Source organism: Pteronotus mesoamericanus, unplaced genomic scaffold, assembly GCF_021234165.1.
Source record: "Pteronotus mesoamericanus isolate MK-2021 breed Mesoamerican mustached bat unplaced genomic scaffold, CSHL_Meso_final contig_220, whole genome shotgun sequence".
Lineage (NCBI taxonomy): Eukaryota > Metazoa > Chordata > Mammalia > Chiroptera > Mormoopidae > Pteronotus > Pteronotus mesoamericanus.
In genome coordinates this window covers 6,255,833-6,274,690 of record NW_026555091.1, presented here as the reverse complement: position 1 = coordinate 6,274,690, position 18,858 = coordinate 6,255,833, and the positions used below count along the sequence as shown (strand labels likewise).

Genomic DNA, 18,858 nt, shown 5'->3' with positions numbered 1-18,858 from the left:
GAAATAGACCTGATCTTTTTTTACAATCATAAAGCATTCGAGTTGGTAACTAAGGAGCAGAGGTTTAAATGGTCTCTAGCTGGTGCCAAAGGTGATGTCCTTGCGTAGGACTGAATGGGCTCTCGCTTCTCTGAGGCTTCTCAGCTCCTGCTTGGCTTTAGCACCGTTGTCGCTTTGTGCTCCTGGAGGGGAAGCACGGTCCCACGGGTGTCAGTGTCCCCGATGCCCACTCAGCGGCAGTGCAGGGCGTTGCGTGTGCTGGGTTCACTGGAGGCTCCGCGGCCTCTGGCGGCACTGGAGTCACCACTCTGCCGCTTCCAAGAAGCCCCTGACCTCTCTCGGCATGTAGATCGTCCGTGCTCGCCTGCTGGCATGACAGCGGGACTGCACCGTTCACGCCCGGAACCTCTTCCCGAGCTCCGCCCTGCAGCAGAGCTGGCCGTCCGTAGCTCTGCTGATTAACTTTCCACAGCACTTTGATCACTGCTACACCACGTGCTTCTTTATGTGCATTCACGTGGCTTCCGATCCCCACGAAACAACAAAGAATGGTGTCACACTTTTTCTAAAATAGGAGACATGCTTCTTTTGTAGAATTTGAGGAATATAGGAAAATGCAAAGGCAGTTACAAATCACCCCACATCTGACCTGCCGAAAATAAAATGTCATTGCTTGGGGAATATCATTGTCTAGATCTCCACACGGAAGAATGAGTGAATGGATAGGTACACAGGGATGAATAGTTTTATAACAATGCGATTGTGTTGTACAGGCTGTTTTAAGATTTAAAGCAGTACATTTAATGAAATGAAGCTGGAGGAAATTTTGAAGTTCCGATTAAGTTTTCTCACCATAGACAGTAGTATCTCAAATAATGGCTCTAGGGTAAGGAAGGGAGCGTCCAAGACGTGTTGGAAGGTACCGCCACCGTGCACCCATGAGAATGCCGGCAATCTAGCATGCTAACATTTGTACAAGGGCGTGGGACAACCGGAGCTCCCATACGCTCTTGGTGAAAATGAAAAATGATAGAGACCTTAGGGTAAGAAATGTTTTTTTGTAAAAATAGATGTACCCCTATCTTGGAGTTCAGTGAGTCCACTGATCGTTGTCTGCACAAAATGAAAATGCATGTCCATGGAAAGCTTTGTGCAAGAATGCTCGCCTCAGATTGATAAGCACTTAGAAAGAAGGTGCATAAACAACCCGTGGTACCTGCACACAGAATAGCGCGCAGCCGCAGAAAAGGAAGGGGCTGGCACATGGGCAGCCGCACGGGTGACTCTCACAGTCATTTTGCTGAGCGCAGACGGCAGTCACAAAAGAGGACACATTGTACGAATCCATTTATAACATGTTCAAGGACAGGCAAAACTTAGCTCAGAAATCCCAACAGTGGTCGCCCATGGGATGCACGGGAGGAGGACCGACAGGAGACGGAACTGAGGGGGGTGACTGCAGTGTTTTGTGTCTTCACTGGGGTATGGGTGAAACACGTGTACGCATGTGTATTTCAAGACCCATCACACTGTACACTTAAGATCGGCGCGCCTTATTCTATATAATACCTACAGTTACTTGAAAACAAACCGAATTCTAGCATCTTCGATAGTGTGGATCGTCGCCCTGTTGAGAAGCGAGAAGCGATGAACAGCTTGGAGCGTCCGCCCGCCCCCTTGTATCGCTTGTGTTCTCCCCCTCCAGGCCTCACAGCAGCCCCGCCCCGGCCCGCACTCCTCATCCCCGGCTGTGTACTCTCAGCTCTGGCGTTAGAGCGATTCTGTGCTCACCAGTGGTCTTTTTGCCGTAGTTTTCCTCTTTCTGAGTTCTTCATTTTGACTCACCTTTGGTTAATCCAGATTTCATGGTCAAGTAGTTGTTTGGGTTTGTTTATGTTAAGAGAAGACTCTTGGGAACCCTGTTTCCTGAGTTTTCAAACATCCGCAAATGCCCGCCCTTTGCTTGCACACTCCCGCGTAGGCTAGCTGGGGGTCACATCCTCGCGTCAGCTGTTGCCTCTTTAGAAGACCTGACCTGCCCCACTGCCTCCCAGCATCCAGTGTTGTTGTGAAGAAGTCTGCAGTCAGCTTACTTTGTCTCTTTCTCCTTCTGGTAAGGTGACTTGCTTTTCATTTTTAACATCTGAATTTTTTTTTTTTAATTCTTTGGTTCAATAACTTAAACCATTGCTTGATTTTTAAAATTACATCCAGATTTTCTACGACATGAGAATGCCCTTTTGATCAGTAGTTTCAGTCCTTTGTTTTGCAAGTAAGTTTCTAAGAGAAATGTCAGGCACGCTTTGGAAAGCATTGCTGAGTTAATGCATTGTTGGGGTGTCACATGACACATCAGAGCGAAGGCACTTAGCTCTTCCCTCCCCAAAGTTGTCTGGCTTGCTTTTCTTTCAGGGGAGGAGTTTGGGAGCATTCAGAAATCCAGTTCTAAGTTGGGAGTTGTATGCTTTTTCACCTTTCTCCTCTTCAAGCCTCAAATAGTAGCTACCGAGAAAGGATCGTTTTTATATTTGATTATGTTAGTGCTCCTCTTTTATAAAGGGTAAAAAGATAAAGAGATTTGACCTATAATTGCATTTTGTTGTATTTTTCTGTCCAAATATTGTATGTCTTTTGAGTTACTTTACATTGAGCTTTCCAAAAATACATGCAATATAAAAATGGAGGAAAATTAAACATACCTCCTTTATGTCTTACTGGATTTTTTTGCTTGCTCAGATTGATTACAACTAAAGTAAACATATGCATTTATGGGCGGATGTCAGAATTAATTCCAATGAGTTTTGTTTTATTTACCTTTGTTAGCTAAATAAAGCAGTACTTTAATACTTCCTTTGGGCCTTCTGTTGAGAAGGTTGGAATAAAACTTTTTTTTCTTGTAGGTTAGAGTATTTTTTCTCATGGAAAGTAACATACTAGAAAATTTTTTCAGTTAATACCTAAATGTTCATTTGAAGCTATGAATAAAAGACAATACAGTTGTTTTCACCCCTTCTGTACCCATCCCCACCCATTCCCCTTTGTAGGAGAGTGTGGGGGTTGGGGGAAACTGAGACAATAGAAGGAAGGAATTCAGGGTCCCAGGGGTGGCTGGAAAGTAAATCTAGTCACCTTTTGGCTACCGCCTTGCCTGCGATGTCATATGGTGTTCACACCATGCACAGTAATCTGGGAGAGATCGTCACGCAGGGGAGGGGTCCAGCCCAAGACAGGTCTCCCTGGAGGCTTTGGGCCTTGCAATGGACGCCAAGATACCAAAAGACCCTGTTTGAAAAGGGGATGGGCTTCCCCAGAAGTGGAGGCCAAGGACAGCACTCATGCGAGCCATCGCTGGAGTAATATGTGAAGTGTTTTTTGTTAACATTTAATCAGCTTACGTGTATCAATGATTTCTTAATTGTGTTTGGTGATAATAGCCGTTATTTAGGATTTCCAGTTTAAGGGAAGCAGCATCTGAAGCCTGATTTGTTATCAGATGACTTAGTTGAAGAGGGTGTAGTACTTCTTTTAGGTTCTCTGTTGGAGTAGATATTTTTGTACATCCTCTTCCTAAATATTTCATAATTAGAATGCAGCGGAGGTTCGATCAGAATAACCAAATGCCGACTTCTCCAAGATGATGTGCACGTTGGCACCATCACACTCTCCTGGCTGGCAGATTTTTAAAGCTTGCTATGACCTACTTAAGGGTCTTATGACAAGATGAGAATTTCTGGTGCATTTAGCCCACAGACTGCGGTGGATTCACGTCGGTACTTGTGTTTCCCCAGCTCGTTCCTATGGGCTGGTCAGGCAGACCCACCGCCAGCCTCTTTGTTTTGGAAGACAAGCTTTTTGTTGTGACTCTCAGGAAGCAATAGCATTTAATTATTTGAGTGTCTAGTGTGCACTGCATGTATCTTTTGGTGGTTTAGCAGGAGACATTTTAATTATATGTTCACCTCACTTTAATTCTTGTTTGTTAGCTTTTCCCTTCTAAGTCTATTTTCCAAGGGTTAATCTAATAGTTTGGAGTAAGGCAAGAAATCACCCTGTAGAATGAGATTAATTTGAAGGGGCTGCAAATGGTGAAGTACACATAGGAAGTTCCCACTGAAAAGAAGTCAGCCCATGAATTACAACTCGAGAGGAAAGGGAGGAGTTGGAGCCTGGGGAAGAGGCAGCAGCTTGATTAAGGTGAGGAAGCTCAGAGAGCTTACACAAATACGGCTGGGCTTTCTGTCCCAGAAGTTTGTGGGAGGATGCAATCCATCTTTAACAATGTAAAGTTTATACGAGGAAGGGCTGATTAAGAGAGGAGGGAGGGAGGGAGGGAGAAGGAGGGAGGGAGAGAAAACGAAAAAGAAAAGAAAAGGAAGGCAGGGAGGACTGTGAAGAGTAAGAATGGAACCGAGGATTCCTAGAGGGAAAACCCTTTGGTGTCTTACCTTAGGTAGGTGAGCAAGTGACACTCCAGCCTCGCAGCAGACAGGAAGAGGAGTTGACTGACGATGTGAAGGGTGCCTCAGTTGGATGGCACGAAGACCACCCCTATTTGGAGGTATCTGTTATGGGCTGAATGTTCGTGTCCCCTCCAAATGTATGCATTGCCATCTAACCCCAGGGTGGGGTAACGGTATTTGGCGGCGGGGCTGCGGGGAGGTAGTTAGGTTGGCAGGGTGCAGCCCCCGTGAATGAGATTGGCGCCCATGCCAGAAGACGCCAGAGAGCTGGGTCAGTTTCTCTCCACCCCGGGAGGCTACAGTGAGAAGCTGTCCCTCTGCGAAGCAGGAAGAGGGATCTCAACAGAACCCACCCGGACCAGCACCCCGACCTCAGACTCCAGTCCCCGGAAGTGTGAGGAGGACGTTCCTGTTGTTTCTAAGCTCTCTAGTTGTAGCAGCTCAGGCCGACTAGGACACGGTCTGAACCGGCCCCTCGTCCCCCATCTTTGGATTCAGTGTCGTCCCTACTCGCTTTTTCATGGTGGCCGGTGTCCTTGATTCCGAGGCCTGGCTGTTGGTAGGGGGTGGCCCTGGTTTTATGACGCTTCTGCTGCTCATGGGACCTCCCTGCTGTTTTCCCTCTGCTCGCCTGGTTTGCTGGCACTGAATGAAGGGGACAAACAGGCATAGGGTCACCGTGATGAACTGTAAGTCACACGCCTGTGACTTCCGCCTTCAAAGGCTCTGTTCCCTGCCCTGCGTTGCATCCCTTTCTGAGTGTTTCTCACAGAGCGTGGCCACCACTTTTAGTTACATGTGGCAACCCGCCCCCCCCCCCGATATAAACGAGCTAAACAATTTACTAACTGAGAAACCTGAGGCCCGGGCCCCACCGCAGCCGCCGCCGGCTCCCGGGGCTCACACGCCTGAAGGGGCCCGTCCCCGCTCTGCACAGCTTCCGCTTTCTACCACGCTCTGTCCGTGGGGGCCCTGCTGCTCCTGTCTCTCAGGGCTCAGAGTCCCCAGAGAGCAAGATAGCGTCTCTTGGCTCAGGCTGACCCCGGGGGGCAGTCCCCGTTGGCCCCAGCTTGTCGCCGGCCTGCAGGGGTGTAGGCGTGTGGAACCTTCCCCTCCGAGCCGCAGGCGCTGGGGGCGCTGCTTAGAACCGACGGAAGGGGCACTGCTCACAGCATGTCCACGCAGCCATGCGGTGCGTGTTTCATGACATTTGCTGTGTTGTGATTTAAAAGCCCTTGGAAAATGTGAGTCCATGACTTAGCTGCACGTCGGCAGCAAGAGCACCGCCTGGCGGGTTTTCTGTGGTTGGCAGAGGGCAGGGTGGTACCTGTGCCGTTGGGCAGTGTCTCGAGAGTCTCGAGGTCACTATTCAGACCTGGGCTGAGCCCCCGTCTCAGTCTGGACGGGTGTTCTCCTCTGCGCAGGGACCTGGGGGACTCGCTGCTCTGCCCTCAGATGCTCGTGTCACCCTCCGAGGACACCTGTGCTTCCCTGGGAGCAGCAGTGCGGTCCCCGTATCAGTCCCCTGGGACCTGAAGGCAGCCCTGGAATTCCTGACGTGATGTGTTCTGGCCACGTTCTCGACGCCAGTCACGTTTTCCCTGCAGGTGTAACGGGGTTGCTCATATCACACTCGGGAAGTGATTGCCTCAAGCCAGACTGAGGCAGAAAGGGGCCCGCGCGACAGTTTAGACCTTGTTTGAAATATTGCGGCTATTTATTGTCATGAATGTTTAGAAAAACCATGAATCTTGATGAGGTTTAGTTTCAGCCATATTTCTTACAAATAACTTCCTTCTGTGATGCACTAGTAGCTTCTCCTTGACCTCCCAAGGCTTCAATGGGATCAGATGGGTTTATAACAGTCTCCTTCTGTCAACACAAGCAATCAAGCCGCCCAGTGAGTGCAATTACCATCTTCATTAACACCGCTGTCTGTCGGAACTAATGAATTTCCACGGAAGTTCAAGAGTGGCCACCGGCTGACATTTTAGATTATCCAAACCACAGTGACAAGTCCTGTCCTGCGCCGCAGTGTGGAAGTTCAGGGGTTAATGACAGTTCTCGTCCAATGTCAATCTGACTTTGAAAAAGATGTCCCCGACACCCCGCAGCATCGTGTTGGTCCTGTGTTGACAGCAAGTGGTGACAGTTTATGGATTCTTTTTCCCCATTTACTTCCCTCCCTTCAGGCTTCTTCAGATCCTTATTCTACAAAGCAGATTCTTCTGCAGGACCTACCGATGAAGCCGGTGGTTCTGTGCTGCCGGTCGGGGTTCACAATGCCCTGCCTCCTCCTGGGGGTGCCCGGTGAGTGGGGGTGCTGGGGGTGGTGGTGGGGGTGGGCTTCACACAGACAACCGTCGCTGAGGTGCAGTTGTTCCCCGACAGTGGCCATTTCGCCTTTCTGCGGCCGCGCATGCACAACGATCGGCGCGTTTGCTCTGGGTCCTGTGCGTTCCCGCGATGGAATGCAGAACCAGCAGGCACACTTCCGAGCCAGGTGCCACCAGCTCCGTGACAGAGTTTTCAAGGGCAGCTGGAAGGAGCTGGACGCGGAGGGACAGTGGAGGGGATCCTTAGGATGCACCTTGTGCCGTAATATTGTAGGACCCACCTGGCCAGGTGCTTGCTTTACATTTAGGTTGTCAGTTGGAAAATGCTAGCCCCCCAGCATTATTATTTTTATACAATTGGAGAAAATCTGAATAAAAGCCTCACCAGCCCACAGAGTTGGACAGAGCTGTAGTAGGATTCATTGTGAAATGTGTCGTCCGTGCAGAGAGAAATGGACCAAGAGAGCCCCGTGGGACAGCTGGAGTCGTTTTGCACTGCAGAACCAAGTGCCTCTGTGGCTTCCTGCGTAGTCCCTCATCCGACATGTTTGCTCTTCTCCGTGTTTCCATCCTACGTGATCGGGTTCTCTCAGAAACCTGCCCTCCCAGCCAAAGTTTCTCCCACTTGGTTTTATCTTTGCTGTCCCCTCGGGGGGTCTCGGCCTGAGTCTTAGCCCTCACGGGCCTTACGCTTTGAGCACACTCCTGCTTTGTCTTTAAAAATGCTGACTTGCCAATTCCACCTCCTCCCTGCCATCTGGGACCTGGCCTCCCCGACCTGGTGACACTTCCTCACGTGTGGCTCCCTAATGGGCTTGCTGGCTCTCTCCCTTTCTCTCTGGCAATCCTTGTTGTCACGTAAGACCCCGTCAGGTGTTGTCTTTGTGGCGGAAGCTTCGTCGCCCGTCTCCCAGGTCTGTCAGCAGCCTGCTGAGCAGTGATCGGGGCACGGAGTCAGGCGTGGCGAAGGAGGCCAGATCGCCACGCGGTGGCTCAGCAGCGCTCTTCTCCCAGCCTCCCTGCCGGAGCCGGCGCATTGGATGGTTCCCCAAAGCCCGGGTGTTCGGGTGCAACACAGGTCCTTACACACGAGCACCCTGCCCGCGTGAAGTACATTTAGTCTTCTGCTTTGGTCGAAACATGCGACACCAAATGAGCTGAGTCAGTTAATCATTTGCTTATCAGTTTGGTGTGAATTAGTTTTTATTTATAGTTTGTTGAAATTGGAATGCACACGGACATGAGTAAAGAAAGGTAGCCTGCCCTGCCCCCATACAGAACTCCTTTGCCTGCGTTGAAAGGGTCTGAAACTTGAGGATTCTCTGAGCGCGTCTCATTTTTCCCACGTGTCTGTGGGGTTGAATCACGTAAGCATTTATCATTTTCAGCAGTGGCCCGCAAATTAGAAAGTGCCTGTGAGTAGCAGCATCTCAGTTGCCCGGCCAAGCTGTCTCTGTGACAGACTTCACCGTGAGCAACACTTCCATTCTAGCTGGAGCCTGATTTCATCCTCAGTCTTGCCCATTCTTTCTGATGCTCTTTCTAACGCTCTTTCATCGGAACTTCTGTTGCAAGTCTTTTATCCCGAATGCACTTGGGTCGCGATGACTGGGAGAGTCACAGGCAAAGGCGTGGGACTCTCGAGGAGAGAGCAGAGGTGGGGACTTTTTCTGTAAATGGCCCAATAGTTCCTATTTTAGGCTTTGGGTTTATATAATATTTTAGGGCTCTCTAGCCTCTGTTGTAGCAGCTCAGCCTGCCATCGCGTGTGGTGCGAAGCAGACACAGTATGAGCGTGAGCGAGCATGGCTGGGGACTGGGAGCCTTTCTTCGTGGACACTGCCACGTGAACTTCCTATCACTCGCACATGTCCCCAATTATTACTCTTCTTGTGATTTTTGTCTAAGCATTTACACATGTGAAAACCACTCTTGCCTCATAGGCCTTAGAAAACAAGAGGCGGCCGGATGTGACCAGTGGGCTGGTCTCTGCAGGGGACGGCTGTGAAGGTGGTAGGTAGTGGGGCTTCTGTCGGGCTGGCCAAAAAGCCCGTATGTTTTTTCCATAAAATAAAAGACACATTTTTTTCATTTTCACCAATCACTTTTTTGATCTGGACACTTAAGAGTAAGTTGGCTATATATGCTCTCCTTCTATTGGCTTCTAGTGAGGAGAGGCCAGGGGTGCTGCTAAACATCTTCCAATGCATAAAACAACCCACAGCAAAGAATTATTTGCCCAAACTGTCAGCAGTACCAAGAAACTTCACAAACAATTTTAACACATTCAATCAGTCACAGCACCCTCTCCATGTACTGCAAAATTCTCTTTTTTTGTGTGTGTTTCAGTTGCATTTTTACCTTTCTTGAAGTAACACACCAAAAATGTTGCCTACCTTCTTCCATCTTCAGTACAAAAATGGCTGTGCAAAAATTCACCAATTTTGGTGTTTTTTAAAAATGCGTGCTGATATGACAGCTGTCACGATACAAAATTAAAAATTGTTTCAAGTGGTGTTAAAGATAACTAAGCACTACTAAAGCCATCCTTTGGAAAAAACTAAACAAACTTTTTGGCCAGCCCAATATCAAGCATCTCCATGTGTTAGATAATGTTCTATGAACTAGACAGAGTTCTGGGGATTTGGAGGTTAATGGGGGAGACTGATACTCGTACAAAAACAGAGGAGTTTGCATTGGGAGTAGCAAGACGAGGCACTTAACTGGACTTGTGGGTGGGGAGATGGCTGTATGTGTACTGGAGTAGGCAGGGAAGGCTGCCTGGTAGAGGTGACATTCTCTGAGTTGAATTTATCATGATTCAGAATAAACCAAACCACGAATGGGGCTGAGGGCTATTCTTAGCAGTAGGACCCCCACCAGCCATGCCGAGTTAAGAAACAGCATCACGAGTGAAGGAACCACAAGGATCTGTTGCTGATACAGTTAGCAGATGCTGAGGGAGGAGGCCCCAAAGGCAGACAGGCAGCCAGGCTAGAGCACAGGGGTTGAGGACTTCCTCTGAGCTGTGTGGGGGGGGTCACAGAAGGGCTTTTTTTGGGTGCGATGTGATCAGCTCTGCTTGGGGAAGACCCTGCTGGCGACCCACATGGAGGGAGGGTCAGAGGGACCGAGACAGCAGGCGGCCTGAGCTGATGGAAGATGCTCTCTTCTCCTTGGCTCGTCTGATAACTGAGGTGAGAAGGCCAAGAAATACCCCAAACAGTTCAAATCACGTGTGCGTGGTACGGTCCACAGCGCAGCTCAGAAGCCGGCCCGGGTGTGTTCCGTGCTCTCATCCGGGAGTCCCTGAGCCCGTGGCCATTTCACACACACAGAAGAGAGCTGAGCTGGGAGCTCGGTGAGGAGAGGCAAGAAGGGCGGCCTGCCCTCCACCCCGCGGTCCCCCAGCGCCCAGCGTGGTGCGGGCAGACGGGAGGTGCCGAGGGCCGGGCTCCCATCAGCAGCTGGGAGACAGCTCTGCTGTCCTCAGCGTCACCAGATACGTGCGCTTGGCCTTCCACGTTTCTGCTGATGAGCACTTTCTCAAAGACCAGCTGTGTGCTGCAAACTGTCTCTCAAGTGGGAAATTTGGTTCTTTTCTAAATGCACATAGTAGCATGAAATCCCAAGGAGGGAGTGGGACCACCTGGCTGATTTGGGGAAAGGTGTGGGAGCGCTCTGCCAGTTTTGCATTCAGCGTGGCTCGGAACCATGGGTCCCAAGAGCAGCGCTGTTCACGGGAGCCCAACACGTGAAAGGAACCGGCATCTGCCAATGCACAGCGGAGGCGAGACACCAGCTAATTGTGAGCAGAGGCGCGACGTGATGTGTCTGAAGTTTTAGAAGAATCACTCTGGCCACTGAATAGACAAGTGGCTCCTGAAAGCCAGGTTTCGGAAGCAGGGCACGCATTGGGAGGGAAGAGCAATTGTCCAGCTCGGGCCGACAGTGGTGTGACCCGTGGGCCTTGGTGGAGGGGTAGGAAGCGGCACCCTGGATGCACTGTACGGGGTCAGAGAGGAGGCAGGGAGGCCCCGAGACCGTGGCCCGAGCACCTGGCACGCGCATGCCCTTTCCTGGGCTGGAAGGCCGAGAGGGGAACAGGTGCTGGACTCGGCGCCAGGGCGGGCGGGTAGGAGAGATGAGGAGGGCAGCCTGAGGGCGGGCTCAAGCCCAACGTGGACTGGGGTTCAGGAGGAAGCCCGGCCAGACAAGTCCGTTTTGGAGCCATCAGCAGTTCGGTGATAAAGCCAGGGGGCTGAGAAAAGTCTCCTGAAATACTTGAATCACATGCTCATTAAGTGTTTCGGGCCAATTGATTACTTTCACGAAGCCATTTTATTAGAATATGACAAGCATTGTAACCCTGATTGTGTCTTCTCAAAGATGCACCCCTAAGTAATCTTTCTTGGAAAGCAAGTTGAGGTGGAGCAATGCGTCCACGGTGAGCCCTTCCTCGCCTCCGCGTGGCAGGAAGGGGGTGGTTAGGAACGGAAGCGCCGACGAGCAGGCGGCTGACATGCTGAGAGAAAGACCCCTCCTCTGTCCGGTGTCACTCGGTCTCCTGGCTAGTGGTTAGCAGCAGTTAATCACAAAGTTGTGTTTCTTTTTGATGACATGAAAAGAGCTAGAATGTAGGTGAAAGGGGGAGTCTTTCTGGGACAATTATTTTTGTCAATTCCTCAAAGACACACCAGAAATTGGGTAGTCTGAGGATTTTCCTGGCGGATCTTCGAGTCGCAGAAATAATGCTTCCCAGGCACGCCCCGCATCACTCGGGAGTGGGGGAGGCGGGGAGGCGTGCAAAGCCCGGGGCTGTCTTGAGGGTTCTCGCGGTTGCCTCCCGAGGGCACAGCTTCGGGAGGAAAGCCTTTCCGGATTCCACGCACAGTGGGCGCGCAGCCGGAAGCCTCTGCTACTCACCTGCTGCCCTTCCTGACCGAGGTCCTGCCGGAGACGCCCACGTGTGTCTCCCGGAGGGAGAGGTCAGCTCTGCCTATCGCTTGGCCTCGCCTGCTGGGCTTCTCTCTGCAGCTTGACCCAGGGCGACCGCAGCCGCTCGGGGGAGACAGGGGCCTTGGTCCAAGCGCTGAGCCTTCCACGGCACCAAGGACCAAGGGCTCTTCTCAGCTCCACCTGCGGCCCTTGGGAGCAGCTCTGGACCTCCCGCCAGGGGGCCGCCTGCAAAGGCTTCTGTGTGATGGAAGTTATACTTGAATGGGGGGGGGGGGGGGCGGGGGTTGCAATTTGCAGACCTTCTGCTTCCAGTGATTAGTAGGCAGTGACTGACAGTGAATCACAGAGGTTGGAAACCGAGGACGCCAGTGCGTCATCAGGGAACGGTCCCTGAGGTTAACTACTTGTCAGGTGACAGTGATGACAGCCACCATCTCTTGACAGCCCAGATGTGCCCGTCGCTGTGCTCCACACCTCCCAGGCTCTCCACGGGGCTCCTGCCGGCCGCCCAGAGTCCTGACGGCAGGTGCTGGCAGCACCCCTGCCGGGTGGCTGGAGGAGACTGAGGTCCCCACGCCGTCTCCTCACGCTCCGGCTCCCTGACTCTATGGCCCAGCTTGGCTCGTTCATTAAATTTCTTTTAAAAATTTTACTTGTAGGTACAAGTGGGCCTTTGGTGTAGAGAGCAAGGTCAGCGTCGCCTGTTTTCTGCGCCTTGTCCTCTTACACGGCCCTCGGGTTTGAGGCGTTGAAGGTTTGAAGGTTTGAGCGGTGCAGCCAGAAGCTCCAGGACATGGCTGACATTTGCTCATCTCCCCAAACAAAGGTGAACTCAGATGTTCGTTTCTGACAGGGCTGGTAGGTGCAGGCTGCACACTGCTTGGAGGATTCGGGAACTCACACTGAGACGCTGCTGTTGGGTTTTGGTTTTTGGTTTGGTTTTTAGCCAACAGAAGGGCCTGCCTCAGCGGGGGGCGGGGGCTGTTGTTGGAAGCTGACTCGTCTCACCGCGGGGGTTGGGTCGATGCACCTCGAGTGGCCTGACACCGGCCGCTGCTGACACAGCCCTGCTGGTCTCCAGGAACGGACAGAACGACCTGTTGTTCCGACACACGTGTCAGGAACTAGACAACGTCTTGTCTTAGGGCAAAGACAGAAAACTGTGAGCTCATGGAAGGAAGAGTGGGTCCGTTTTAACTCGTCTATGCTGATAAAATCTTGGTTAATGTGTCCTGTTCGCTTGCTGGGTCTGCAGAACTGGGGCGGTGGCCGGGAGAAGCAGGAAGACTTCCCGCAGTCACACGGCTTCCAGCGTGGCATGGCGTGCGCTTCCCTGTAGCCGCTGCTGTTTTCCTTTTAATCCTCGCCCAAGGGTATGGTGGCCGATTTTAGAGAGAGGGGTGGGGGGTGTGGCTCGCGGGGGGGTGTGGCTGGCGGGGGTAGAGAAAGAAACATTGACGAGAGAGAAAAACATTGGTGGTTGCCTCCCGTATGTGCCCCCCCCAGGGTTGAACCCGCAACCTAGACACGTGCCCTGACTGGGGAAGGGTTAAAAATGCACAAATATTTAATACACCAAGATGACCTTAAAAATCAATGACTGAAAAAACTTTCAAGATGTATCTTACTCTTTTGTGAATATTTCACTCAGCTGTAAGAGCTAAAGTTAGAAGAGATGGCAGGGACACTTATTGACATTGACTTGTTTTGTTTATATTTTTGTATTTGAATTTTACAAGAACTTGATCAATTTAGAATTTTAAAGCATATTATTTGAGAGCCTTGATAGCCTATGGTTGGTTCTCTGATCCATTTATTTTTATTTAGAAATAGTTCAATTATTTGCTTACACTGATGGCTTTTTAACTTTAAGAATTCACTGCATTTACCTATACTTATTACTAATAGTGAAACTTTTAGTAAATTGCCAATGCTTTACAAGGCATGACTAACATGTGGTCAGGGCTATAAAACAAAAGGTTTTTTTTTAAAATAAAAAATTAGAGTTATCAATAAAAGAAACAGTCATTGCTTCTTAACATGTGCATTTCATGTCGGTGTAACATCTAGTGATGCTTAGGAGTTTCAGCTCCTACTTCTTCTTTTTGTTAAGGAAGATTATATTAAATACCCACATACCCATGGGAAGAATACATTCCACCTTCAAGTTAATATTTTTTGGAAAAGTTTGTGAAGTATTGGTATTGATCCTTCTTTATTTTTTCTCAAGCTAATTTTTGTACGTTGAGATTATTTTGGGGAGTTTGAGATTTTCTTTCAAAAGGGAAGTTTTCTGCGTTGTTTGAGACGTCTCTCTGTCTCTCTCTCCCTCTCATGGTCCTGGGGCCTGGGCCGCCCTGCTCTGCGTTGATGGGAATGTAAGAAACCCCCGCCTTGTGCGTACCCCTGAAGGCAGTCACGTTGGCAGACGCAGTTCGTGAACAGACTGAGTCACTTCCAGTGATGCACAGAAAAATAAAAACAAATGCAAAATTACCATTCAAACCCCAGCATTGCAGTAGATGGATTGTTCCTAATTACCGTATTGTGAAATAAATGGCTGGTTTGGGTCCTAACATCAGAGCTCTCTTGTATCTTTGAAGCTATTTTGGAAAACTTATCTAATTAGTTTGGCAAGTTTCATTTGTAAGAGGGGAACAGATAATATTTACAAGGATTTTTAACCCTAGTCAAGCACAGTGACTTTTAATTGCTACTTTAAAAATGAGGTATGATGGGGGGATAGTTTTTCAGAGTTTCTTTTAAATAGTGGAGCAATTTGCTAACAAAGAATCCAGCTTTCCATGATTTTAGATGACATCTGGGACCAATACTGGGCTGACAATACAGTGAGGAGAGGACAGGAAGCAACTGCTTCATGAGTTTATAGAGTGGAAGTGGGAGGGATGGGGACGAGGCCCCGGGAGCTCTGCCCAGGAGCACCCCGCGGGAGGGCTTGGCAGGGCGCTCATCACCGGGAAGGGCTGGGCGGCAGCGCTGCGTTTTATCCCGGCTCTCGGGTCGGCCCTCACAGTTGCATGAACTTTGCCTTAACCTGCCGTTAAAATCTCAAAGATAAAACCAGCAGCGTTTCCCCCCCCTAAATATCTTTTACTTTAGAAAGAGTCACTGAGGGAAGCAGAAAGGCTTTGCAGAGAATCTGGGAAGTCACGGGGTGAGGGGGCCTTCTGGGATAGCACGCGCCACGGGAGTGCCAGGCGTACAGGCACCACGTGGAGAGTAGCGATGTGACTGTCCTGAGAAGGCCCTTCCAGTCCTCACGCTGCAGAGGCTGGAGAGCGGCTGGACTGGGCCCCGGGGGGGGGGTGTCCCGGCAACGGGGGCCTTCACTCCCTCGGCTCCGAGGGCCAGGCAGCTACCGTGGGTGCTCCAGGGGTTGGGGTGGGACCGGGGTCGAGGAGCGATGAGCCTCATGCGGCCGTGTTCCCCTGGGGAGAATGGCAGGGATGGAAGGCTAGTGAGATGAGCTGCTCATTATACAGTCTGTGTTGGGGGTGCGGAGCCGTGCGGGGTAGGTCGCCAGACTGTGGCTCATTCCAGAGTCGGTGGCCCTTTGTGGGGCTGGGATTTCCTAGGAGACGAGGGTGAGAAACGTGGTGTTTGGAAGGAGAGAGCTTCTCCCCACTCTCTGTCCAAATTTGCCAGTATCTCCCCACCTCCCCCGTGGCATAGATCCTCCGTTATGAATCCCTCCATCCTTTGTTTCCCTTGCGTGTGAAATTATTATTTCAGCTGCTTAATTGGTTCAGGAGGCTATCATGAGGCAGCTTGAGAATCCACTCACTGATTCTAAATTACCAGCTTTATGAAATTTCCAAAAAATAAATGACTTGTAAGTCAGAGATGGACTGTAGTTTGTAGTCAGTCTTATTTTAAGTAAGATTTTAATAATTACCACAGTTCTACCACAGTGCACCACAGAAAGGATAACTCATGACCTATGGTGAACATCAGGAAGTCCTAAAACATTGGTTAAAAAGAAGTAGTATTTAAAAAATTGATTAGGAAGGTATATTAGTCAGTTCGCTCCAGAGAAGCAGGACCACTAGGATGGGGATATGTGCGTATGATGATTTAGTGCAAGGAAGTAGCGCATGTGACTACAGAGACAGGGGTACAGCCTGGAGAGCCAGTGATGTTGTTTTCAAAAGCCGTCGTCTACCACACACACACATACAAACTCTTCGGTGAAGGGAGTAGTATCTAAATAAGTCGTGTCGTGTACCGAGATTGGGCAAAACTGTAAATTTTGCTCATTTCTGAAACAAATGAAATGTGGAAGTTGAGGTTTTATTTCATGTGATGTGATGAGTGGGCCATCAGGTGGTCCCTCTGAAGGATTCCTACGGTGGTGGTGGTGGTAATTTGATGCCTTAGTTTTAAGAAATCAAGTTCAGAAAGAGACTCGACAAAACATTTATTAACAGGTAATTCTGGAAGTCTTAAAACTCTTTCTAAATAGGTAGAATGTACAAGGTCTGTCCCGAAAAAGTCCAGCCATTGTTAATATAACGAGAATGGTTTTTGTGACATCAATGGAGCCTGGCAGCCCAGGAGAGTGGACTGGAATGTGCATACATGAACAACGATGACTTCACTGTACCCACCGGTGGGGGCCGTAGACGCCGCTGAGTGAGCACGTGTACTGTGTGGCTGTCACATTCAACATGACTGAGCGAGTGGAGCAACAAATCTGCATCAGAGTTTGCATTAAGCATGAACGTCCTTCTGCGGAAACCATTCAGATGACTCAGAAAGCTTTCGGGGACGACGCAGTGAGCGCAAGGCAGATAAAAGTGCGGCACAAAGGACGGCCTGCAGTCCCCCAGGTGACTCAGCCGCCCTGCAGCCCGGATTCGGTGCCCTGTGACTTCCGGCTTTCCCCGAACTAAAATCACCTTTGAAAGGGAAGAGATTTCAGAATGTTGATGAAATTCAGGAAAATACGATGGGGTGGCTAACTGAGAGTCCAACAAAGGATTTTGCAGAGTGTTTTGAAGAGTGGAGGAGATGCTGGGAGAACTGTGTGAGGTCCTCAGGTGCCCAGCCTGAAGGGAACTGCAACAGCATTGTCCTATCTTCAGTGTTTCTTGTATCTTGTATGTTCTTCAACAAATATCTTTATTTTTCATATTACGGGGCAGGATATTTTCTGGACAGACTTTTCATATAGGAATAGACTGGAAAAGTACAGTTTAAACAGTTAATGGCTAGACCATTCCAGACAGTGTGACCAAGTATTTAATCCCCCTGCTCCCACTTGCAATTCCGTTATTGTTATCCCGTTTGCCAGACGAGGCGATAGATTCCGAGAGGTTGGCGTCTTGGCCGGAGTCTCACAGTGGCCACATGGTAAGATCTGGGCTCCCACACACGTCCCACGACACCAAGTGTGATGTCATTTCCCTTCACCCGGCCCTTGCACCTGCCACCCTGAGGGCGGAAGCAGCGTCTGGAGGACGACACCAGCGTTTAAGAGGACGGCCAAGGGAAGGCAGCTAGAGGAGGTCAGAGGACTGGAGGAGAGGACAGGCTCCTGAAAGGCGGCGTGAATGTGGTCACAGCGTGGGCGCCAGTGGCTTTGGTAGAAGGGCTCCTGAACCCCGAGAAGGCTGGGTTGGGCGGAGCAAAGCCTGCAGGGCGGCGACACCCCAGGACGGCGCTACTGTGTTCAGGAAGGGGGTGAGGGGCCGCGAGGGTAGCTGGCTGTGGGGCGGGGTAACCGCGGCGCTCGTGAGGGCTGAAAGGTGGTGGGGGGAGCCGGCCCGGGCATCTGTGTGCCGCAGAAGGCGACGCCGCCAGTGTCCAAGCAGCTCTGGGTGCGAGCTTGTTTCAAGTCTTTTGAACTATAATCAGTCTGTCCAGTGGTCAGTCCCTTGTAAGAAGAGGCCTCTGAAAGTTATTTGAAGTAATCTGGGAAGTGTCTAGGCCCTTGGTTATTTTTTGAGCAAATGTCTAGCACATCAGTAGGAGGCCACGTGGCACTTATGATTATAGCTAGAACATGACATTGTGAATCAGCGCTGATCTCAGACGCCCTAACTTGGCTGCTGTGTTGTCATTTCCATCCATCTCGTGGGCTCAGGGTTGTGTTTTCTGTCCTGTGTTTTGCTGTGTTTTGATTTCTGGTGTTCGTTTTGTTTAGAGATCATAAAGGGGCTTTTCGCTTCTCTAAAAGCCCATTACTCATCGGCATGTTTTTATTTTTGACAGATACGTGTGTTCCGTTCGTGGGGCTTCTGAAATATGTTCACAGCATTAGAGTCACTTACTAGGGGGTTGGGGTTGTGTCGACGCCTCCCTAATCGGGACAGAATTCGGAAGTCCGCTTCCACCACCGCGGCTTTTTAAAAAGCAAGTGCTGAGCGTGTTTGCCGCCATTTCCTCTGATGTGAACTGCACAGTCGTTTCTGCACGTACCTGCCTGTAGCAGACGCCTCTGCTCGTGCTGTGGGTGGGGTGCGCTTCCCTGTGTCTCTGGCCATGTCTCCACGTGAGCTGAGCGTTACCGTTTCTGGGAGAACTGCTGTGCTCATCCTCTGGAAGGCCCTCCAGGTGCCCGGGCTTGCGGACCTACACCGCTTTCTGTCTGGTGCCACACCCTGGTCCTGCCCAGCTCGCAAAGTGCTTCAGCAACCGACCCACCAATAAGCAGCAGGGAGGGCTCAGGGGTGGCCCTTGCCCCCCACCCACTGCAAACGCCGTGACGGCTCAGCTGTGCGGGCTTGGTCAGGGTGGCTGTAGTAAAATGTCACTGCTGATCACTGCACAGAAGACTGCTTCCATGCCACATACTGGGCAGGTCCTGGGGACATAGTAGGGAGCAGAGAGACAGAGTCCCTTCTCTTGAGGAGCTCACAGCCTAAGGAGAAGACATCTCCTTCAATCAATGCAGCAGAAAGGCAAACGAAGCTTAATAACGAGTAGGAAATACATTCCTCACTTATTAGCCAATGTATGTTTATTAACCACCAGGGGTTGGTGCCTGGGTGGGGAGTGGGCATCGCAGTGAACATGTGGGAAACGGAAATTTAGCAAATTCCCTATCCTGGAAATTCCTGTTTATAGTACTTATTCAACTA

General features: G+C 50.4%; 1 protein-coding gene across 1 annotated transcript in view; it reads left to right on the top strand.

Moving 5' to 3' along the window:
* Positions 1-18,858, top strand: part of DOCK4 (dedicator of cytokinesis 4) — a 323,634-nt gene that overhangs the window by 126,900 nt on the left and 177,876 nt on the right. The gene's annotated exons all lie outside the window — the stretch shown is intronic.